Source organism: Ahaetulla prasina, chromosome 3 (assembly GCF_028640845.1).
Source record: "Ahaetulla prasina isolate Xishuangbanna chromosome 3, ASM2864084v1, whole genome shotgun sequence".
Taxonomy (NCBI): Eukaryota; Metazoa; Chordata; class Lepidosauria; order Squamata; family Colubridae; genus Ahaetulla; species Ahaetulla prasina.
The window spans coordinates 148,939,986-148,964,747 of record NC_080541.1 but is presented as its reverse complement, the minus strand read 5'-3'; the positions used below and the strand labels follow the sequence as shown (position 1 = coordinate 148,964,747).

Genomic DNA, 24,762 nt, shown 5'->3' with positions numbered 1-24,762 from the left:
CATTGAGGTTATCAGCCAATCTTGCATCCACTGTTATTTCTGGAGCCTGGTAGTTATAATTTGCCATTCTCCTTTGCAAGCACCAACTTTCACTCTCTATTATTGGCTTGTCATCTAGTTCCAAGTTCACTTTAGCTGTTTTATGATCCAATTCTGTCATCAGCCATATTCCATTTTGCTTGAAATGCCTATCCACATGCTATTTTCTACTCTGTTCTTACACTGGAAATAGTGACTTGTGTTTTGGAGATGAGATAGAAATAAGTTCATAAAAATAAGAGTAATAAAAGAATAAAAGTATTATTTGTCAACTAGAAAATATTGTATTTATTTCAGGTTTATTAATAAGGCATGATAGGAATATTATTTTAAAATAAGAATATACATTAGCTCAGATGTCATTTCTCATTCCTTGACTGTCTTTGTAAAATCCATGTTTCTATTCTTGCTTCAGCTGATACTATTTTAACATATGCTGTCCTGTTCCTTTGAGAATTTATTTTCCATGTCATCCTTTACTCATAAAAATGAATAGAAAACAGGGCACAGTTACCATTAATCTATTTGGTAATTTATTCATCATGTGTGTGGAAATAGCAAAGAATTCTAAGAACAATCCAATTATCTGATTTCCTTGTAGGTTTCTGCTTTCCATCAGAAGGAAATGCAGTAGAATATGACTTTTCTCTATCTTGTATTTACTCTTTTCTAATTTTTAGTATAAAGTATAATATTAATGGCATAACTAAATTAAACCATAGCTGCATCTAAAATTTGTAATGATTGGTTCATTCAACTCCTACCTTATGCATAAACTAGTTTGGTTATCTATAAATTGTAGCTTTATTTGTACAGATAGATATAGAAACCCAGACCAAGCTCAGATAACGTTCGATAGCAACATTCAATACACAAACGTCTCCTAACAAACTAACGTTTATGCATAGTTTTATGCATTTGTATTTGATAAACAGAAACAAGGCCTGAGTAAATGCATAAAGGTTTTCACAAATCTTCAGTTTAGCTTTTTATTACTTTACAAAGGTAAAGGTTTCCTCTGTCCAGTCATATCTGACTGTAGGAGGCATGTACCATATAACCATAATGTCACTTAAAAGTTTTAAAGTCGGATCAGTGAACTTGATTTTATTAAGCAGGTCCGCTGGAGTAATCGGTCTTCTTCATTTGTTTCAATTGAGATTGGTGTTGCAATTCTTGTGGCTCTGGTCTTTATACACAGACACTAGACAGCAGAGGGAGCTCTTTGAGAAGAAGAAAAGTCAAGTCTACTAGAGTCATTAAACAGCAATTTGATCTTTAATATGAATACATTAATTTAAAAATATTTCAAATATTATTTTAAAAATATTATTTTTAATCCTAATTGATCAATTAGTGACTTTTTAAAAATATTCAACATGAAGAGTTTGGGGATGCAAGAATAAAGACAGAAGCAAGTCAAAGAAAAATCAGATTTTTGCGTGGTTCCTGCACTTAACATTCTACATACTGTAGTTACATTCAAATTGAATTATTGAAAAGTTTACTGCCTCGGTAAGACAACCATATTTGGAATGAATATTAGATGGCAACATGGTGATAGAGAAAACCCCAACTCTCTGCAGCCCGGATCTGGTAGATCTGTATATTAGGCCTCCTTGAAAGAGGAATAGCCCACAAAATATATTTAGACTTTCAGTTGGACACATAATAGTTAATATTTTTTGTTGCACCCCCTTCAATAATGCAGAAATATCTTAGGCATTTCCCAAGTCATGTACAGCTTGGAAAATAAGCCTGTCAAGTTTTTCCCATGACATAAACATCTCCCACTTCCCTTTTAGTTTCATTTTTTCCCCCCAAGGCGGTGATAGGGGAAAACTCTAATAGTTCAGCACACTACGGTAGTTTTCCAGATAGCTCAGAATCCTCCTGGGTTCTTAAACTGTTCTGGAAAGAATTAATGCAGGGTTAATAAAGTTTATCTTTCAGCGTTTATGTCTATGCTACTAAAATTCTCATTGTCATAACCTTTATTTGGACAAAATGGTACATCATAGTTCGATGTTTTAATGTGTACTGTATATTCAGTTTTGCTAGAGTTAATAAAATTAAAGGCATTCTAGATGCTTGAGCTGCCAATTAATCTTTGAGCTTTTGTAATATAAATTTGTTTACCTATTAATGCTTCGTGCCCAGTTAATTTGGAACCTTGAACCTTTTCTATCTCATACCCTGGCTGTTAGTTAATATTTATTATTGAAATTTAAAATACATTTAGTACTTTTAATGGCACTTGCTTATTCATTATTTATGTTTGTCCTCCCTTTCCTCCAGAAGTTCAAGGCAGTTTATGTGGGAGACCTCCCTTCATTGGATTCCCACAATAATCTTGCAAGGAAGGTTGGAATGAGAAAAAATGATTGATCAAAAGTCACCAGTGAGTTTCCACAGCTGACAGTAGACTAGAACCTGAATCTCTCATTTTTCACACTTACGATTATTGCAGATTCCCCACGGTTCACGTGACCAAAATTCAGACACTTAGCAACTGATTCATATTTATGACGGTTGCAGTATCTCAGGATAATGTTACCACCTTTTGCAACCTTCTGACAAGCAAACAATGGGGAAGTCAAACTCACTTAACTTACTAACTTAACAACTGCAATGATTCATTTAACAAATGTCTTGCTTAGCAACATAAATGTTGGGCTCAGTTGAGGACTACCTGTACCATAATCTTTATTACATTGCTATGTATGTATCAGTGGTGAAATCTAATTTTCTTTCCTACCAGTTCTGTGGGCGTGGCTCGGTGGAGGTCATGTGACTGGGTGGGCATGGCTATGTAATCATGTGACTGGGTGATCAAAAGACATAAACTCATTAACAATGTTCTGCTGGAGCAGGGTTGGACTAGATGACCTCCAGGTCCCTTCCAGCCCTGGATTATCCTCTGAAGCTGCGTCTAGTGCCAGGTTGGTAGTCCTTCCTTCCTCTCCTTTTTCCTTCTTTCCTTCCTTCCCTCACTCCTCCCTCCTTCTTTCTCTTTGCTCTCCTCTCTCTCTCTCTCTCTCTCTCAAAAACGAACCCCCCCCCACTTTTTGCCTAGCAGGCTTCAGCTTTTTTACCTTTTAAAAAATGCTTTTAAAAGGTAAAAAAAAGGCTCTGACGATCCCAGCTGAGTTGCAGATTGACATAGGTTTTTTTTTTACTTTTAAAAGCACTTTTTTACAACCTATTCCAGCCGAAGAGGTTGTAAAAAATGCTTTTAAAAGTAAAAAAAAAAAAGGCTCTGACGATCGTGTGGCTCAGCTGGGTATGGGCAGGTGGAGGGGAGGGATTTTTGCTACCGGTTCTCCGAACCACCCACTGCCATTGCTACCGGATCGGCCGAACTTGAATTTGGCACGGTGATTCTAAATCACGGTTTAATATATTGTGAGAATCCTCCAAGTTGTGGCTTTTCTATAAACCAGTGGTCACCAACTGGTGGTCCGTGGAAAATTTTGGTGGTCCGCAGAAAAATTATTTGTATTTTTAATATTGCATTAAATTAAGAGTCCTCAAACTATGGTCCCTTGGCTGGATACGTGCAATGAATGTTTGTGTTGCTGCAGAGTCTCCCCCTTTGGGGTCTTTTTGTGCAGGTCGGAGGGGGACAGAAATTCTGACTTGGGGTCTGCTTCAGCCTCCTTGGGTGGGGCTTTGAGCAATGGCTGGAGGAAAGTGCCGCTGGTGGCGATGAGAGAGAGAGCCTCATTCCAGTGGGACTGCATCATGGCCTGGAACTGGCTGACTATCTCAGCCTGCTAAGCCTCTAGGTGCCAGTACCTGGCCTTGCACTCCCGCAGGTCTTCCCTCTGCTTGGAAAGCCTATGCTCCTAGTCCTCAGTGAGGTGCTTCTACTGAGCGTCCTTCTCGGTCAGATCCAATTTGAACTGAGCTGTTTTGCCAACTCTTTCTCATAGTGGTTGCTTAGCTCCATCAACTGCTTCCTGCTGGGACTCTAAGGAACCCAGGCTGGCAGGCAAGGAGTGGCTGGGAGGGAAGGGGCGAGTAGAGGCTGGTGAGGCAACCCTTGACGTGAATGACAGTGAGTTGGCCACACCAACCCAGTCACATGACCACCTAGACATGCCCACCCAGCTGGTCATTAGGCAGATCATATTAGTGGTCCATGGGATTTAAAATTATGAATTTAGTGGTCCCTGAGGTCCGAAAGGTTGGGGACCTCTGCTATAAACCATGGTGAAACAAACCATGATTTAAAAACCATAGCTTTCTGAAAGGAAGATGGGCCGTTAAGGAGTATCTGGCCCCAAGTCAGCCCAAGCCTCAAGAGGGAACATCAAATGCCATTCTGTTCCTTTTCTCAAACCAAGTTCCATACAATTCAAGGATAATCCAGTTATTTTGACATCCAAGGCAATTAAAAAAACAACTAACAATCATGTCACTACCGGAACCAAGTTCTGCTACTAATGGAAATCACCCATTAAAGGCAGGCCTAGACTCAAAATTTTCTCTTAATGCTTTCAATGCATTGGGTGATCCTGGGACCCTTGTTTCCAGCTTATTTGGCTCAGAGGGTGACTATTACCTGTCTGTCAATTATTACCTACCTGTCAATGACTACTTCAGTTTCAACCACAACAATACAAGAGCACACAATAGATACATACTTAAGGTAAAGCGCTTCAAACTCGACTGCGGAAAATATGACTTCAGCAAGAGTGGTCAACGCCTGGAATGCACTACCCGACTCTGTGGTTTCATCCCCAAACCCCCAAAATTTTAACCTTAGACTGTCTACTGTGAACCACATCCCATTATCTAAGAGGTGTGCAAGGGGCGTGCATAAGCGCACCAACGTGCCTACCGTCCCTGTCCTACCGTCCCCATTTATTCGTATCCATTTCCTGTATTCATAATCATGTTTATACTTATATCTGTTCTCTTATACATGACAAATAAATAAAAAAAATAAAAATTGGGGGGGGGGAACTTGAAAGGAAGGACCACTCCCTCCCCTCAACTGGGGTGTGTGTGTTTGAAATAGAATAGAATAGAATATGAATATGAATAGAATTTTTTATTGGCCAAGTGTGATTGGACACACAAGGAATTCGTCTTGGTGCATATGCTCTCAGTGTACATAAAAGATACAAAGAAATACAAAGGAAATCAAAGCTGGGTTATGACAGACTAGAATAGAATAGAATAGAATAGAATTTTATTGGCCAAGTGTGATTGGACACACAAGGAATTTGTCTTGGTGCATATGCTCTCAGTATACATAAAAGAAAAGAAAAGATACGTTCATCAAGGTACAACATTTACAACACAATTGATGGTCAATATATCAATATAAATCATAAGGATTGCCAGCAACAAGTTATAGTCATACAGTCATAAGTGGAAAGAGATTGGTGATGGGAACTATGAAACGATTAATAGTAGTGCAGATTCAGTAAATAGTCTGACAGTGTTGAGGGAATTATTTGTTTAGCAGAGTGATGGCCTTTGGGAAAAAACTGTTCTTGTGTCTAGTTGTTCTGGTGTGCAGTGCTCTATAGCGTCGTTTTGAGGGTAGGAGTTGAAACAGTTTATGTCCAGGATGCGAGGGATCTGCAAATATTTTCACGGCCCTCTTCTTGATTCGTGCAGTATACAGGTCCTCAATGGAAGGCAGGTTGGTAGCAATTATTTTTTCTGCAGTTCTAATTATCCTCTGAAGTCTGTGTTTTTCTTGTTGGGTTGCAGAACCGAACCAGACAGTTATAGAGGTGCAAATGACAGACTCAATAATTCCTCTGTAGAGCTGGATCAGCAGCTCCTTGGGCAGTTTGAACTTACTGAGTTGGCGCAGAAAGAACATTCTTTGTTGTCCTTTTTTAATGATGTTTTTGATGTACTAACTGCCATTGCCCTCCTCTGCCTCACAGCAAGGCCCGGCCTGGATGCAAAAAAAAAATAAAAAATGAATCCAATGGGGTCGCCGTCAATGGGCTGCAGTGTTAGCCGGCATTCCCCCCCCCCCTTCCTCCTGGGCGCATCTCCGCGCTCTTCCCCGTTCACCTGTCATCCGGGACGGTGTAGAGGAGAATTCCCGCCATTGGAGGCAATCTGTAAAAAAAAACAAAAAAACCCGAGCAAAACTCCCCCCCCCACCACCAAAAAAAAAGCAACCGGGCACGCGCCGGACTTCCCTTCCAGGGGCCCTGGCTTGGTTTGGCTGCAACCGCACCTGAACTGCGAGGCGGGGAGCAAAAGGCGTCGCCAGCAATCACATGGGCTCTGCTTCTGGTGCCATTGGATAGGGCCTAGCCATTAGCTTCGCTCTGCGTTGAGAGAAACGAGCGATAGCCGGACCGGGCGTGATTACAAAAAAAATAAAAATTAAAAAAAAAATGGTGGAGGTTTGCTTTTTTCTTCTTCCAGCCAAGGCCGAAGAGGTAAGCTTGCGGGCTTCGTCTAAACCTTGCCTCGCCCGGGTTTGGACCGCGCTCCCTCGCCCGGCGCTTTTGGCCCCGCCTGCATGGGCTCGGCTGCTAGAGTGAGTCGCTTCGCCGGGGCTGCTGCTGCTGCTAGGTGAGGTGCGTAAAAATATACCCGGTGTGCCGGGTGATTTAATATTATTGCTAACCGGTCCTCGCCCGGTTGTGTTGCGGATCAGAGATTTTTGTGCAGTCTCAAGCTAATGTCGGACATCCTTTTTTTTTTTTTTTTTACAACAATCTTGGTCGGTGGGCCGGTATTGGCGTCCCTTTGTGGAGTAGGGGGGAGGAAGAAGAGGCGCTTAGTTCGCGAGGAAGCGATTCGCCTTCGGTCTCTTGAAGCACAAAGCTCAGATCGTGTGTGTGTGTGTGTTTGGAAAGTCAGACTTTGCCTTCAGTGAATCTTGTGCTCAGGTAAGTGAAGGTAAGATTATGTAGCCTTAAGACTTTAAACTTGCACCTGTTTACCTGGAAGTCAGTGCAAGTAGTAATCACCTCCAAGCTTATTTCGTGGTTTGTTTAATGAGTCAGGATTGCGAACGGTTGCAATATTGACAAAGCCATGATATGGCAGTATGTGATACTGAACACAACTTTTGCTGGTATTAATAGGCGTGTTTATTCTTGCCCTGCACATAAATTTGGATTTGAACTTTGGATTCTCTGGGTTTTTTATTTTGGACTGTGCTGCACTATAGCTCTCTTTTGCAACTAGAAAGACAAGATAGCTCTTTTCCGCGCATTTCTGACTGCTTGGAAAGGGTGCTTAAGACTTCTGGTTTCTTGGGCCACATACCTCTCTTCTCTCCTTTTGTAAAAGTTAAGAAATATCTGAAATATTAACAGAGTGGAAGGCTTGTGACAAGGTCTGCAAACTATCTTCCGTGCTACTGTGTAAACTATATGGTATTAACTATCTGAATGAGAATGGATTTTCCCGGTAAAGATGAAACTTCATCTCCTTGTAAATTAACGAAATAAAATTCAGTCAACTATAGTTTGTTTGTTTTTTGCAGAAACCAACTTCATTCACAATATGAGAAAAATAAAGTACTGGGGGTTTGCCTTTTTGTTTTAAAGACAAGCCTTGCAATGCTGGATTAAATTAAATCTTATTCAGAAAGGTGTATGTCACAGTTGTGTGACTTCATCTTCTGAGGGAATCTTCAGGTCACTCCCTTCCCCTGTTTCTTTGGGCTGATGTAAGAGAAGTGGGTTTTTTTTGCCTGAAGAACAAACCCAAAATCGATATAAGCACTATCTAAAGGTGTAAAAATAAACAAAGGTGCTAATATCACTTAAAAAGACATCAACTGCAAAGGCCAAGCATTCTAAAACATGACACCAATGTATGAGAAATGCTTAGGGTTTTTGCCATACCAATAGACAACACAGTAAAATATCCTCTTACCAAGATCTGATGCTTCCCATTCATGAGAAAGACAGTTATGAATGGAAACTGGAATGCATCCAGAATTGTAGCTAGACCACTGAAATTGGGAAGGCTAATATCCTCAGATTAAATTCCATTTCAAAAGTCTTTTGTTTTTTCTCTCCCCCCCCCACCTCTTTCTCACTTCCACCCCACCCACCCCTTTGGCTGCCAACAGAGACTTGTCCTAAATGTTGAGGATAGCAGCTGCTGCTGAGAAAAGAAAGTAACTAATTGTACTGCTGATATGGGAAGGAAAGTACGGTAATTGGAGGGAGATGAATCTCTCCATCGTTGAGTACTGTATGTGCCAGGAAAAAGGAGGAAGTGTGTTACAGTGTAGGTGTGGTAGAAATGAAAGGCTATAAAATGAAATGTTATTTGCCATGCCCTCCAGGCATCGCTCTTTTAATTTGTGACGCCTCAGGTGGCAGCAAATGCATTCATGTCCTTTTTTGTGCTGGGAAAAGCATCGTAAGGACTTTTTATAGTTCAGTACTATGTCTTCAGGTAGTATAATCTTGTTTATGGCAGATTTAACAGTTTTCCGCTGGATTAAAGATTCTTTGGTTTGCTCTTAAATGGCAGCTCCATAATATTTCTATACAGGTAGTCCATAGTTGAGCCCAAAATTTAGAATAGAATAGAATAGAATAGAATAGAATAGAATTTTATTGGCCAAGTGTGATTGGACACACAAGGAATTTGTCTTGGTGCATATGCTCTCAGTGTACATAAAAGAAAAGATACGTTCATCAAGGTACGACATTTACAACACAATTGATGGTCAATATATCAATATAAATCATAAGGATTGCCAGCAACAAAGTTATAGTCATACAGTCATAAGTGGAAAGAGATTGGTGATGGGAACTATGAAACGATTAATAGTAGTGCAGATTCAGTAAATAGTTTAGTTGTTTGTTTTTGCAGAAACCAACTTCATTCACAATATGAACGATATTGAACTGTAACCCGATTATTCTTTTGTTACTTATGCAGTTGGGTATCTGTCACATTTTGCGACAAACCTAATACCAAACAAGCGTGCAACTTGAAATAAATCAATCACATGACTCCAGGATGCTGCATCAGTCATAAATGTGAGTCAGTTGTCAAGCATCCATATGTAAATCACGTGACCATGGGGATGCAACAGTGGTTATAAGTGTGAAAAGTGGTCATAAGTCACTTTTTTCAGTGCCGGTGTGACTTCAAATGGCCACTAAATGAACTGTTGTAAAGTGAGGACTACCTCTAATTCAAAATAACATTTCAAAATATTGTGAAACGATCTTGTGAGAGTTCCCTGCTTTGCCATCCTATCTGTCGTTCAGTTAGTTACCAGGTAAATCTGGCTTCCCTATTAACTTTGCTTGTCAGAAGGTCGTAATCACACTGACCATTTGAAAAATGGTCATAAGTCTCTTTTTTCAGTAACGTTTTAACTTTGAATGGTCACTAAATGAACGGTTGTAAGTTGAGGACTACCTGTAATATTAAATCAGGGGTGGACAACTTGTGCCCTTTCAAATGTTGCAAACTAATGGAATAAAAATCACTCGGCTATAGGTTTTTTTTTTTGCAGAAGCCAACTTCATTTATAATATGAACGATATTGAACTGTAACCCCGATTATTCTTTTGTTACTTATGCAGTTGGGTATCTGTCACATTTTGCGACAAACCTAATACCAAACAAGCGTGCAACTTGGAAATAAATCAAGATTCATACCATATAGCAGAGGTCCCCAGCCTTTTTGACACCAGGGACCAGTTTTGTGGAAAGCAATTTTTCCACAAATCAGAAGGGAGGATGGGGAGGGCCGCACAACCTAGATCCCTTGCATGTGCAGTTTACACAAGTGTTTGAGAATCTAATGCCTGATGATCTGAGGTAGAGTTGAGCCTTGATGCTAGGGAGCTGGAGAGCGGCTGCAAATAAAGATGAAATTTCGCTTGCTCGCCTGCCGCTCACCTCCAGCTGTGCAGCTCGGTTCCTAACAGACCATGGACTGATAGTGGTCCATGGCATGGGGGTTGGGAATCCCTGCCATATAGGGCCTACAGCAAGTTTTTCTCTGTAATCTTAAGCATCTTTATTCATTGGAGATAGGGAACCTTACTCAGCAACATCTGGAGGGCTAAAACTGCTGGGAATTCAAGGAACAGAAGTTGCTTGAGCTATGTTATGGTTTAGCATTGTGACCCAATCAAGTCACAATGCTAAACCTCTGGTGGTTCAACAGACTAATGCAGTCTGTTATTAACAGCAGCTGCTTGCAATTACTGCAGGTTCAAGTCCCACCAGGCCCAAGGTTGACTCAGCCTTCCATCCTTTATAAGGTAGGTAAAATGAGGACCCAGATTGTTGGGGGCAATAAGTTGACTTTGTATATAATATACAAATGGATGAAGACTATTGCTTGACATAGTGTAAGCCGCCCTGAGTCTTCGGAGAAGGGCGGGATATAAATGCAAATTAAAAAAAAAAGTCTGTTTAGGAAACAACTGAGAAGGGAAAAAGTGTTTCAGCCAGCGTAGTGTAAGCCAAGCTGCAGCTACCTTGGCAATAACAGGTCCATTTTTCTTGATAAATAAGCAAAGGCTCTTGAAGATGAGGAATTAAGCATGTGGATTGTTTAACCATTAACATCACTGTACAGATAAACAGTCTATTGGCCCTGTCCTGATTTAGGAAGGTATGACTTATGATCCTTTAATAGTACAATGAAGTCCATTATATTCAGTAGGTTGATAACTATTAAATAGAATATTTATATCCCTCTTTTCCAGGAAAAAATATACTGTTAAGGCAGTTAAAAATAACATGTGGATAAAATAACAGCATTTTGAATTAAGCTGTTACATCTCAAATAAAAACATCCAATAAAAAAGATTGTTGAAGAAGTATATTAAGGAAGCCGAGACAGCTGTCAACAGGGTTTGAATAGCACCAAAAAAAAAAAAAAAAAAGGAGGGAGACCAAACTTAGTCAAGGAATGAGCAGGCTGACGCTGAAGACAGAAAGAGGCTTCTAAGATCAATCATAGTTATCTCCTTGGACTTTGCAGCTGTCTTATGGGAATTTGGCCCAAATTATGAGATGGGATAGCTGTCTCTCTAACATTCCTGTGAAATTGCCATCTACATTAGAGGGATTTAAGAAAGCAGTCTGGTTATTTTAGCAGGTCTTTGAGAGGGAAATGAATTGAGGGAGATACTTCCTGCGTACAAATATACATACATACATAAATTAATTAATTAATGATTCTTCAACATAGTATTCAACTGTGTATTCTTGTTTATCTGGTTTATTTCTTAGTTGTTTTAATCTTTCTTATGCATAGAGGGTTGTAAACCGCCCAGAATCAACTAACAATTGAAGTGGTAGGTAAGCCTAATAAAACCAATAAGTACTTTGCAGGGAACAGTTTTCTACTCTAGAGTATGTCCTGAACAGCGATCATTTTTAAAACAAACCATCAGAAGGGAAGAAAAGCAGGAACTTGTGTTACCCCTTTAAGCCAGCCCATATATCTCTTGTTTACAGTATTCCCGCTATGCTAAGAATATCCTTGGTTGGACTCAAAAAAGTCAAAATGGCAGCTACAGCAGAGGTAGGCTACTGCTGGTGGTTCTGACTGGTTCACCTGAACCGGTTGTTCTGATTCTGCGCGGTTTGGAGAACTGGCAAATCGCACCACTGGCTGACCATTTTTCCAGCCAAAATCTGCCCGAAAAATGGCCCGAAAAACACCTAAAGCAGGCCGTTTCAGGGCCATTTTCAGGCCCTGATCTGTCCCCAAAAAAGGCCTGAAAATAGCCCTGTAAATGGCCCAAAAAAGCTGGCTGTGAGGGGAAAAGAAGAGGGTGAGCAGGACCCACACGTGTCCCGGGTCCCCTTGTCCCAGATGTAGTAACCTTGCATTCTTCCCCTCTCTGCTAACCCCCTTCTTCGCAACGGAGACTGAGAAGGGGGCGGCTTTTTTGTGTGCTCCCATCTCTGTGTGGCACTCTCCCCTCAATGCTAGTGGCCACTGCTGGTCCCTTCTCCCTCTCCGTCTCTTCTGCTGGATCCAGCTTACCCAGCCTAGCTTGATGCAGTCTCTCTCTCTCCTCTCTCTCTCTCTCTCTCTCTCTCTCTCTCATACACACACACACTGAGGTTGTATTTTTTTTCCTCCCGCCCACCCCCCCCACCAGAGACCCCTGGATTCCCTCCCCAACCCTGCCTGTTCCATACTGGTACCACCCACACTAGTGATGTAGAGTTGGCCATGCCCACTCAGTCACATGACCTCCCAGCCAGTCATTAGGGCAGAGAACTGGTTGTTAAAAAATTTGAAGCCCATCACTGAGCTACAGTGCCCCTTTTAACCGCCCCTTTGCTGTGGTTGCGGTTGCCATTTTGACATTCCCCGCTCCCCGGCTGAACTGTGCTGAAAAATGTTACTTGTGTTTCTATTGAATTTACAGCAGCTAATTATGAATTTGCATCTGTATGTCTTAGATTTGCAAATGGAAATGGGTCGATATTATTTTGGCAATATAGGAATGGTCACTCTAGGGACTTTTCACTTTTTCTCACCAATGCTGTTTTACCTAGGAAGGAGAATCAATCTGCTTTTTTCAGAAGCTCTTTTCTCTCATCATAGCAAATCAGAGCTAGATCTCTTCCTTAATTTACGATTCACACTACTTCCCTGTGCATAAGTCTTTAACCTACTTTTTCCAAGGCCTTTTTAAGGGGCATTAAAGGAAGAAAACTATTTTCTGCTTCCCTTCTAAACTTTGTTGAGAGGATTAATCTGGCCTTTCATGTTTTTGCATTATTACCGACATTACAAGACATGAAAGCTAGATAAACCTTCTAACTAATGCGGTATAATCATGATTTTTTTATTTTTAATATGAGTGCATGATCAATATTGTGTACACCTTCATTTTTGAGCCCTTGAAAGTTGTTGTTCATTAACCTGAGTTGCCACTTTTCTATCATTTGCAGATTTTTCTGTTTAATCTGCTGTGCACCAGCCCACTCTTAAGTTGTGGTTAAATATGCCACAGTTGGTTCTCAAGGACTATCTAGTCATTATTTTACAATCATAGCTTTTGCTGAAGATGAAACTAATAACAAATTGCATCTGTTCTTTTTGGCATTAGAAAAATGTTTTTCTTCCTTCTACCAGAAGTAAAGAGACTAAGGAGTCATCCAGACAGCTGCTTTAATGTGCTTTCCTTCAATCAGTGAAGTTGCACTGAAGTATGTTGGCAGAATTTGGACTGTCCTGATAGCTGATCTTTATTGATTTATAGGGCCACCTTTATGTAACTCAACCAACATCATTCTCACCAAACATGAACAATAAGAATATGTTGAACAAACATGAACAATAACATGAACAATAAGAAGAAAACTTACGTTATTAAAAGATAACTAGGATGTGTAAAATGGTAAACTGAATGGAATAGATGAAAACGACCAAAAGTTATTGACTGGGAAAAAGTCAAGGCTTGACTGCTTTTCCAAAGGCCAGCAGGGTTGGGCTTGTTGTATGTGGGAGATGTTTGTAGACAGCATGGACCCTGAAAAGGCCCACTTCCTAGGTCCCATGAGATGGCAGTACTTAAATGAGGGGAACCTGGAGTGTGTCTTCCTTAGGGGGAAACAAAGCCCTAGTGGCATAGTGGTTACAATGCAGTATTGCAGGCTGATTCTGCATTCCACTACCAGGAGTTCAATCCTGACAGGTTTCGAGGTTGACCTTTCATTCTTCCGAGGTTGATAAAACGAGGAGTCAGATTGCTGGGGGCAATAGGCTAACATTGCAAACTACCCAGAGAGTACTACAAAGCACTGTGGAGCCACATATAAGTCAAAGTGCTATTGCTATATGTGAGTCAGACAGATGTTGTTGGAAGCAGGACTTTCAAGGTGATAACCAACATCTTGAATTACATCTGGATTAGTGGTGGGTTGCTACCGGTTCTGCCCGGTTTGGGAGATCCGGTAGTGGAAATTTTGCTGTGAGAGTGAACCGGTTTGCTCCTAATGTCAGTTGGGCCCTCTATCCCGCCCCCACGCTATACCTACCTTTATTCCTTTGTTTTTAGCTCAGCTGTAAAGTACGGCAGACTGGATTGCTATCCCTCAGCTGTTTTTTTACTCCTTGCGCTTGCATGAAATGCAAGTTTGGTGCGCGATGCGAACGGGTGGTAAAACTGGTTAGAACCCACCACTGATCTGGATGCTTGTTGGGAGCCAGGGCAACTTGGCGCATAGCAGTGTCCCAAGTGCATTGGGTGCATAACTACCTACACTTGCATTCTGGACTGAAATAAAGAACTTAACATAAACTAAAGTCAGGAAGAAAAAAAAGAAAAACTCAGAGAAAGTGAAAAATGCAAGAAAGAAACAAATTAAGGAAAAGGAAGACACAGAGAAGTGGTTTCTGATATTCTTCACAGCATTTATAAGTACAATTATACTTTAGCCTCTCTCTACATCATGATACCGTTTTAGGTCAGAGGGGAAACTTGTTAACGTTAAAATAAGCCATAGGTTTCTCCTCTTGTTTGTTCTGGCTAAAAAGGCCATTATGCTCAGTTCAGCCCCAAGGGGCATGGCAAACAACACCCAGCTGGCATTAGTGTGCCACCAAGCTTTAGTCAGAGTTGTCTGAAAAAAATATGGTTGCTTTTTACTTGTAGATAATCTAAAAGTATAAAATAGGGTAAAAAATAGTTGGAAATGGAGACAGTCAAGAAAAAAAAAAACTCTTATACTGTATGCTATGAAACTCATCTGTTTAGGATATGAGTTTACATTTGGCTTTATAGTTCACTATACAAAGTTCAAAAGAACATCGTTTTAAGAGAGGGTAGGTTATTACCTTAGCAAGATTGCACAAAGAGAAAACTACAATCCCTTTCTAGTGTAAATGTCTGAAGCAAGAAGGTACAATAGTTATTTCTGTGTATAGGGAACAGGAAGAACCTTTGCTTGGTAAAACATAATCTTGGCATTCAAAAGTCAGTACCTGTCTGCTGCTGCTGCCATGATCATCTGCCTGATTTTGTGCCTGGGATCGACCTTTCCAGAATTTTCCAACCTTGGTAAATCTCTGGTATGTGGTCTACAACTCCCAGAATTCTCAGCAAGCACTATACTGGCTTAAAAAAAATCAGGCTTCGAAATCTATACACCTGCAACTTGCCCAGGCTGGGAAATACTGAGTTAGAATAGGCAAAAATCATTGAAAATGCAAAACGTTAGATCCATGATGGCGAACCTATGGCATGCGTGCCAGAGGTGGCGTGTGCCATCACCAGCTGGTCTTTGCGGGTGCCGGAGTGCCGGAAAACTGCCTGAAAATGGCTCCAAAACCAGCCAAAAAACAAACTGTTTTTTGGGCTTTCAGGCCTTTTTCAGGGCCATTTTTGGGCCATTTTTGAGGCCAAAAATGGGTGGAAAACGGCCTGAAAAACAGGCATCCATGCGCCGGCCAGCTGGTTTTTGGGTTTCTGGTACTCTGGTTCCGATTTGGACACTTGGTGCCAAAAAGGTTTCCCATCACTGCGTTAGATGTTAACATGATATATAGTTTTATCTGATAGAATTGACCCTACAAGGAACAAACTTTGGAAGAAAAGGAAAATATAACTAAAATTACTTTTTAAAATTCCCATTATTTTCAGTTTTTTAAAAATATTGTTACCTTCTATTTCTTAGTGTAGTCCTGAAATATTAATCAGGATTTCTATTTGAAAATTTGAGGATATTTGTAAACATTGCAGTATTTTCCAGTGAAATATAACACTACAGCCCAAGATTAATTTCTGTGTGCTAAGCAACTACATTAGACCAACATTTTATTTTAATGTGTAAAAAATAAGTTTGTTTCTATCGGGTGGATATTACTGGAGTTTTGTAAAAGTCTGTAGCTGCAGAAACAGCCTGTTCAATCAAACCTGGGATTTCATACTAGGAATCAGAAGCAAAGAAACTGAAAATAAAATTGCCAACATTCTAATATTCATACACTAATTTTTTAAAATACAGTATATGCATGTATACAATTTTGATTGCTAGATCTGAAAAAAGATATAAAGCTGGAAAAAGAAGCCTTGAGAATCTTCCTTACAGGAAAAGACTGTAACATCTGATTTTTAATTTTTTTTTGAAAAAAAGATGACTCAAGGAAGATATGGTCAAAGAAAGTATTATTATGCATGGGCAGAAAACAATTTCATTAGGACTAAAATGAAGATGCTCCCTAAAATGGGAGTTGGTATGATCAAACACAGATGCAAAGCACGATTTGGAAAACAGAATAGTGTTCTCTGGGGATAATTCTCCCTATGGTGTAGACTAGAGAAACAAAACATCTCTCTCAGGTGATTTTGATTCTTCTTCTCTGTTGAGTCTAATTGAGAAATGACCCTGAGACCAGCTGCTGTGCCTGCCTTTTCCCAAAGATGCTTAGTGTAAAGAATTATGAGGCAGCCATTCCCAGTTACAACCCTTCCCTGTTGTAACGTCCCAATGCCATACAGTCTCTCAAGAAACATTAAACAGAGGGCTGCGTGATAAGCTGCTACCCCTCAGATGACCATACAAGTCTTGCTACCAAACTTGCTAGAGAGTAGGAGGAAAGGAAAAATTGATACTGTTTTCCTAAAGTGTAATGACTACTGTGACCCAGCTTGACCTCAGCTCAAATAGCCACCCTTTGGATCAGATGTGTTTCTGTAGAGACATCCTTCACTGTTTTGGGGAACAAAGTTGCCTTCAAACCTGACCAGCTACATGTTCTGGCTTCTTTTGCAGAGTCTTCCAAACTCCTAATAAATTCTTTGTGCTTGCAGTTGAATGATTGACATTGCTTATTGATGGCAGACCATTGATGACACTGCCATCTATTAAAGGCACCACTCCTGGAGAGGACAGATGGGTTGATCATTTAGTCCAGTTCTTCTCCTCCCTCCTATCCCCATCATGAACTTTTAAGTGTTCCTTTCCTTCCCTTTCCCTTTCCCTTCCCTTTCCTTTCCCTTTTCCTTTCCCCTTCTTTCCTGTCCTGTCCTGTCCTGTCCTGTCCTGTCCTGTCCTGTCCTGTCCTGTCCTGTCCTGTCCTGTCCTGTCCTGTCCTTGTCCTTGCCCTTGTCCTTTCGTCTTTGGGAATAGGGCTTCAATACCACTAGTTTCACAACAGTAGGACTTTGCAGAGAATTTTGAATACCATAGTGCAGTGTTGGCAAACCTATGGTACGCGTGCCGGAAGTGGCACGCAAAACCATCCCGTGCCAAATGCGTGGTCTCACCGGCTCCTCAGCTGGCCGTTGCATGCGTGGTGCCAACAGACCCTGGAAGTGCAGCGGTCCATCGCGCATGCGTGAGCTGGCACCCGGCATTCCGGGTTGGCATCACGCACATGCGCGATGGATCGCCACACTTCTGGGGTTGCCGGCACCACGCGCGCGATGGCCAGCTGGCCGGCGTGTGTTTGAGCGCATGAATGCGACAAGAGCCGGCGAGGCCACGCATTTGGCACGGGATGGTTTTCCAGCACGCGAGAACACGAAAGGTTCGCCAATAGTGAATTGAAACTATTCCTTCTCAAGTAATCAACATCCATTCTGAATTATCTTGATCTACCTTGAAATGTTCAGATCTTTGTTCAGATCTGAAGCATAGCTTGCTAACAAGAAAGAAAATGATACAGTACTTCAGTGTTTTGCTAATCAATATTTTAGGCTCAATATTTTGTGTGCAGAATTGTAGCACTCTCAACAAATTATTATTATTTTTTGATGTAAAAGTACCGGTAAAATCTTTCCCATCTTTGCCTACATATTCTCTTTAAACATATATAACAATTGCCTGTACATCAAAGCTGTTAAATGTATCTTCGTATTGAGGAAGTTTTGTTCAAATATAGAAAGTCACATGATTTCTTTCCCTGGCTTAACCATTTGTAAGTTGCTACTCATTCCTGTTATACTGCAGTATCTGAATTTCTTGTTAAATGTAAATATTTTTGACATCAAGTAAAACAGTAACATGTTTCTTGAATTTTAATGTTATTTTCTTTCAGAATTGATTCTTCCAGCATGGTGATTTAAAAAAAAAATAAAGCTTGAAAAATAGTTTCTGAAATATCAATGCAAAGAGAAACATCTCTTTAAAATTAAGTTCAAAACACCTTTACTAGCCAGAATTGATGTAATCAATTCAAGTAAGTTTTTGGTAGTGTGAGACAAACGTCTTGTCCATTTGGAGTGACAGCAAGATTTTCAAGATTCCTGACCCGCTTCTCTGAGCCATGTTTCTCGGTTGGTGCAAATTATAATTGGCAAAGAGATTTAATACTTTTTCTCTATTGCTGGGATCTCACCCATTATTCCTCTTTGCCTCCTTGTAGCTACTTTTTAACTACAACATTTATACAATAATTGACTTCAAACATTTTCTGGTTTGGCGTGACTTTGGTGCTCTGGCTTGGTGATTTAAATTGCAATGATAGTTATGAATTTTTAGGTTAGAATATTGCCATTGGAACGAATAGAGTAAGTGATTTGATAACCCTTTAGCTGCTTTTATTATGGCAGAAACGTCAAAAAGTTCAAAAACTTGGTTGAGTTTATATGGTCCTCATTTCAGCTACCAGCTACTGAATTTTAATTGTACCTTTCCTTTTATACAAGGAAATAAAAAATATTTATTGCTCATAATCAATTCATTTACAATTAACTTTTAACCCTATGACTGTATAACTCAAACCTTTTGAACTTTGAGAGGTGTTTTGATATTGATGCTGTTCAAGTTTATTGTTTTATGAGAATTTGATGAGGGGGAGGGCTGTGGTCTACCCTGATTTTGGTCACAATAGTGAACAAGCAGTTTTAGTTATATAATCAAGACCACTCCTTTCAGAGAATTGACTTTGAGTAACAAAAATACTGGATATACTATAGAACTAGATAAATGACAAAGGGCCTCTGGTGGCTCATCAGGCTAATGCAGCCTGTTATTAACAGCAACTGCCTGCAATATTGCAGGTTCAAGTCCCACCAGGCCCAAGGTTGACTCAGCCTTCCATCCTTTATAAGGTAGGTAAAATGAGGACCCAGATTGTTGGGGGGCAATAAGTTGACTTTGTATATAGTATACAATTGGATGAAGACTATTGCCTGACATAGTGTAAACCGCCCTGAGTCTTCGGAGAAGGGCGGGATATAAATGCAAATAAAAAAAAAACAAAAAACTTTGGGATAGAAACTACAAATTGACAATGGCAACCATGTACAAGGAAAACCTGTATAAAATGTTTTATAGCTGGCATTTGCAACCGGCAAAGCTAGCAAAGATGTTTAAAAACATGTCCGCTAAACATTGGAAATGCAACCAGGCTCGTACTATCATATGTAGTGAACTTGCTCAAAAGCTAAAAAAATTTGGACATGATAATGATAAAGCAACATAAAGATTTAAAGTCAGAAATATTTTTGTTAGGAATTTTGCCAGAAAAATATAATAAAGGAAATATATATCTAATACTACATATTAACGGCAGCAAGAATTGTATTTGCACAACACTGGAAAAATGAGGAAACGCCTTCAGAAGAAAATATAATCAAAAAAATATTAGATTGTGCAAAAATGGATAGGTTAACGCTAAAGATAAAGGATAAAGAAGAGACAGAATATTTTTAAACTTGGGATTTGTATTATCAATGGTTAGATAATAACGGTAGAAATTAGAAGTTGGAAGAATAGTATTATATACAAGTAAAGAATATCATTATTACTATTATGTATATGTAAAATGATCCAGACAATACACTGTCTATTAAATATTTATATATGTTAAAGAAAAATGTATAAATAAAAATTATTTTTTTTAAAAAAATACTAGCATTTGGTCATAGGACACATGGTTCTGGTTCTGGTTCTGATATTGACTTGAATGTGCTGAGATAAGGATCTGGGCATTTGATTGACACATTTAAAATGTGACCTAGGCAGTTGTGGCTTGGATCTTTTCTGGGCTCTTTCATTGGGAAGAATCCTAATACACTCTGTGTGACCAGCTTATGTCTAGATAGATTGAGCTGTATAATCTTCCTCATTATGGGTATTATATAAAATCTTGAGTTTTACAAGCAAATTTGTTGTTTTCTACATTATCCAGCAACTGAAAATATGTCAGCCAGATGTCCTTTTTGAAACTTCCATTGCTTCTATTAAAAATCTATCTACTACTGTTTATTTAGGCTTTGAAGCTTTATCATACAATGCGTATTTTTTCTTTTTAAGAGTCAAACTAGATATACTGTAATTCTTGGTGTGTTGTATAGACTGATATTTGTTTTAATTGCTTAGTAAATAGTTGGTCTGAATTGTAGAGCAGGCCAGATAGTTTTCAACTGTTTTTGCTTTTGTAAACACAGATGGAATTAGCTTCTCCCTCCTTTTTTTAAAAAAAATAACGTAAGGTAAATTAAAAAATGTGGCCACATATGATCAAACTATCTGACAATCATTGATTGGGTTCACATGTCAAATTACCGTAAGTCATTATGTAATAAATCACAGAGGCCTGGTTCATATGTAAAACAAACCAACCAAGTTAGCATCCTGTTAACCCATCTATCATATCTACGTACTTTGAATTGTAATGAGCATCTTTCTTATTCAGCTCCTGCCTTGAGAAGCAGATAGAAGCTCTCATGGGCTGGTTTCAATCAGGACATTCTTTCCAGAACCGTTTTTTAAAATAATAATTCCAGTTCCCTGAAGCTGTATTTAATTAAAAATAATAATTATTCTTTTTTGTATGCATAATTTGACGATTTAGAATGTGCAATAATTAGACTAGTTGAAATAGTATGTCTGCTGTTACGGAACAAAGCCAGCTTTATTCAGATTTAACTTGAATAATCTTTTTGTGTTTTGGTAAAATTTGTCTCCCAAGTCAAGCTGGCCGTTCAGCACAGTAAGTAATGCTCACTTCCCCATTACTAATTTTAACTGACATAGCCCCTCTGTCTCTAGTGGTAAAAGTTATTTTAATGTGGAGGAATCAACACTGTTTTTGAAGTATAGGCCTTCACTGTTCTTTGGAACAGCATTTTCCATCCTCTTATAAACAACCATGGAAATCTGCCAGAGAGGATTTAAGGGCTACGACTGTTGAGGAAAAAAAAAATTTCAAAGCTTGAAATGTTCTTTAAGGAAGTGAATTATGCATTTCCTGAAATGCTTCTGTTAATAATGTTTTACTGTCATATTTTAAGAAATAGAATAATTGGTTCAAAATTATTGCCTGTTATATCAGCCCTTTACATCTCTCCTTGTCACTCATGTTTTTTTGGGGGGGTGTATGTGTATGTGTCAGTATGACCACTGACTTCCTTTATTTTTCTACTCTGTTGTTACTTCTTGCCCGGTCAGTCTGTGGTCTAGTAGTTCATACCTCCAAGTAAGCCATAGTGCACTTTGTTTGTTTTTGGTTAAATGTGGTATGTGAATCCAGTCAGTTGTGTTTTAATAGGTCATGTTTAATGGCTTAGAGCAACGTGTAAGCTCAACTCTTGGGGCTTACTTAACAAACTGTGGCTTGGCTTGATACATGGATCCAGACAATATATTTTCAAGGAGATGAAAGGAATCTGTGTTTTATCAAGTGTCAGGGAACGTTTTACTCAAAGCTGAAAACCTAATTTCAGTTGTGGATGATTCATAATGTAACAATAATGAAATTATAATAAAATTATACCATATATATAACTTTATTAACAATCTTAATGCAGCTAATAAGGTAACTCAAGTCAGATGTCAGCTTTGGAAGCCATACTAGGCCGAAGGCTTCCACGCTGCCACTTTCTCCTGTGTGGGAAAGTAGGAGAAGGGGGAGTTGGTACAAGGGGCCATTAGACATAATAACATTCTTCCTGCCAGTCAAGGTCAGGCCAAGACTGCATCTGGACAAGGAGTGGTCGGAGTGATGCCTCGAGATGGGACGGTTGGTGAGATGGGACGGTTGGTGACTGGACCACGTGATCGGCAGAGGAGTCAAGGAGGGGGTGGGGGGTCTGGGGTTTTGTACTGCTGAGGGAAAACCCGGATCTCCAGATTCGGAGTTTATCCAACTGTGCCAGTTTACCTATGCTAGTAAAAGAACTTTTAAAGATGTTTGCCACGGAGTCTTTTCTGCAGGAAGGGGTTTTCTGGAACGTTGACATCAGATTTGATTCATAATGACTCCATATATAATTTTGGGCAACAATATAGAAGTAGCTTGGCTTTGCTTTCTCCTAAGATTTTTTTTCAGTTCCCCAATCTACTTTACAGCCCTGATATTCCTTGGCAGCCTCCCAGATTTTATCATGCTTAGATTCTGAGTCCAAACAAGATTGACCAGATGCTGGAAGCTAGATATTTGTACTACTTATTATTATAGAATATTGTATTAAATTACCACAAGGAAACTACAGAGATTCCAATAATTTGTATCATATTTCATACAAACGTGTATATATTTGATAGATATGAATCTAGATTAGATTTCTTTTTGTACTTATTGCATAAAGCCCACTTACTATAATCGCACTCTTTAATAATGTTAACATTTATTATACAGGTTTTGAATTTAATAAGGGCAACAAACTGAAGTTACGTTGTTTTATGCTCCTACAAGACCAATATGCTGAATTTATCAGCATTTTTTCTTTTCTGACTATCAGGTTTCAAATATTTTTCCTATGAATATTTCAGTATTTGCTGAAATAGCATGGTACTCTCCCAAGGTCCTCAGGTTTGTCTTTCCTTCAGCCTATAAACCAGGCATGTCAAATTCAAGGCCCGGGGGCTGGATGCGGCCTGCGGGGTGCTTAGATCTGGCCCGTGGGGCCGCCCTGGAAACAGCAAAGGATCGTCCCGCAGTGCCTCTGCCCCTCCCAAGCTCCGTTTTCGCTGGCAGAGGGCTGCAGGAGGCCATTGCAGCCAAAAACGGAATTTGGGAGCCTGTTTTCACTGGCAGAGCTCTCAGGCCACATGAGGCGCCCCTGACAGTAGTGACATCGAGCTGGCCACACCCATCCTGGCCACACCAACCCTGCCCCCCCCAAGGTCAAACACAACCCTCAATGAAACAGAGTTTGACACCCCTGCTATAAACATTATCAAGAAAAACTAAAAGCCTGGTTGAACATAATAGGGCACTATATTTTAACTTTAGCCACACCATTTTACAATGGTGAGCATATCCTAACAATTGTTTCATGTAGAAAGGAATGTGCCCAAAACATGTGTCTCGAAAGGCCGAGCTATTGTTTCTTGTTGGCCTGCCATTCTCCAGATACAGTAAACGGATCCCAGATCACATTTTTGATTAGCTGAAAGGAACCATCCCATCAACTATTTGAAACTGTCCAATGACTGCAAAAATTGACTACCTCACTGTTTTCCAGGCATTACAAATGGACACACGTCTCTTTAGCAAATGATACTTTGTGGCGAACAGTTTCTTTAAATTCAGGTCCCTTTTTGGATTGAAACTATGCTTCAATTTTCTGAAGAGCTTCTCATGTGCTCCTACAGTTGAGAGAAATATGGGTAGTCCTCAACTTACAACAGTTCATTTAGTGGATATAAATTCAAATTAAAAAAAAAAGTTATAACGGCACTGAAAAACAGGGACATGACCATTTGTCACACTTACAACCATTGCAGCATCCCCAAGGTCACATGATCAAAATTCAGATGCTTGGCAACTGGTTCATATTTATGAGGGTTGCGTTGTCCCCCTAACCAAAATCTTGTAAGGCATGTTAGGCTTAGAGAGGATGAGTGGCTTAGGCCAGTGGTTACCAACTGATGGTCCGTGAAAAAATTTTGGTGGTTCGCAGAAAAATTATTCACATTTTTTAAATATTGCACTAAATCGGGGTCCTCAAACTATGGCCCCTGGGCTGGACACATGCAATGAACATTGCACATGCAATGAACACGTGCAATGCAGAGAGTCTCCCCCTTCAGAGTCTTTCTGTGTGGGTTGGAGGGAGGAAGAAATTCCGACTTGGGGTCTGCTTCAGCCTCCTGGTGTAGGGCTTTGGGTGAAGGCTGGAGGGAAGTGCCGCTGGTGGCTAGAAGCCAGAGGGCCTTGTTCCAGTGGACTGCATCATGGCCTGGAACTGGCTGACCATCTCAGCCCGCTGAGCCTCCAGGAGCCGGTAGCTGGCCTTGCACTCCTATAGGTCTTCCTTGTGCTTGGAAAGTGTATGCTTGTAGTGAGGTGCTTCTGCTGAGCCTCCTTCTCAGTCAATTTGAACTGAGCCAGCTGTTTTGCCAACTCTTTCTCATGGTGGCTGCTTAGCTCCAACAACTGCTTCTTGTTGGGGCCCTAAGGAGCCTGGGTGGGGAGGCGAGGAGTGGCTGGCAGGAGAGGGGTAAGTAGAGGCAGGTGAGGTGCCCGTCGATGTGAGTGACATCAAGTTGGCCATCGAGTTGGCCATGCCCAGCCAGTCACATGACCACCTAGCCACACCCATCCAGCCAGTCATTAGGCAGATCATGTTAGTGGTCCATGGGATTTAAAATTATGAATTTAGTGGTCCCTGAGGTCCGAAAGGTTGGGGACCCCTGGCTTAGGCAACTTTCAGGCCTAAAATCTTGGTCTCCTGTTCCTAGTGCAACATTGTAAGGTTGGTATGCAATGATATGGCAGGGAAGCTTTCATTTTTCTCGTTTTAATTTTGTTTTGAAAACATTGGCAGCTGACTGGTGAGCAGTGTAAGAGGTTGAAGGATTCTTGTGGCCCAC

At 40.2% G+C, this 24,762-nt stretch overlaps 1 protein-coding gene across 4 annotated transcripts in view; it reads left to right on the top strand.

Annotated features, from left to right (window-relative positions):
• Positions 1–6,331: 6,331 nt before the first annotated feature.
• Positions 6,332–24,762, top strand: part of LRRC8D (leucine rich repeat containing 8 VRAC subunit D) — an 88,164-nt gene continuing 69,733 nt past the window's right edge. Inside the window, exon 1 of one of the 4 annotated variants that reach the window (XM_058174969.1) lies at positions 6,332–6,597. The gene's annotated coding sequence lies outside the window, so the exon portion shown is untranslated. Of the gene's footprint in view, positions 6,603–6,804; positions 6,918–24,762 lie in introns of those variants that run through there. The other 3 variants (XM_058174967.1, XM_058174966.1, XM_058174968.1) reach the window with 3 other exon arrangements.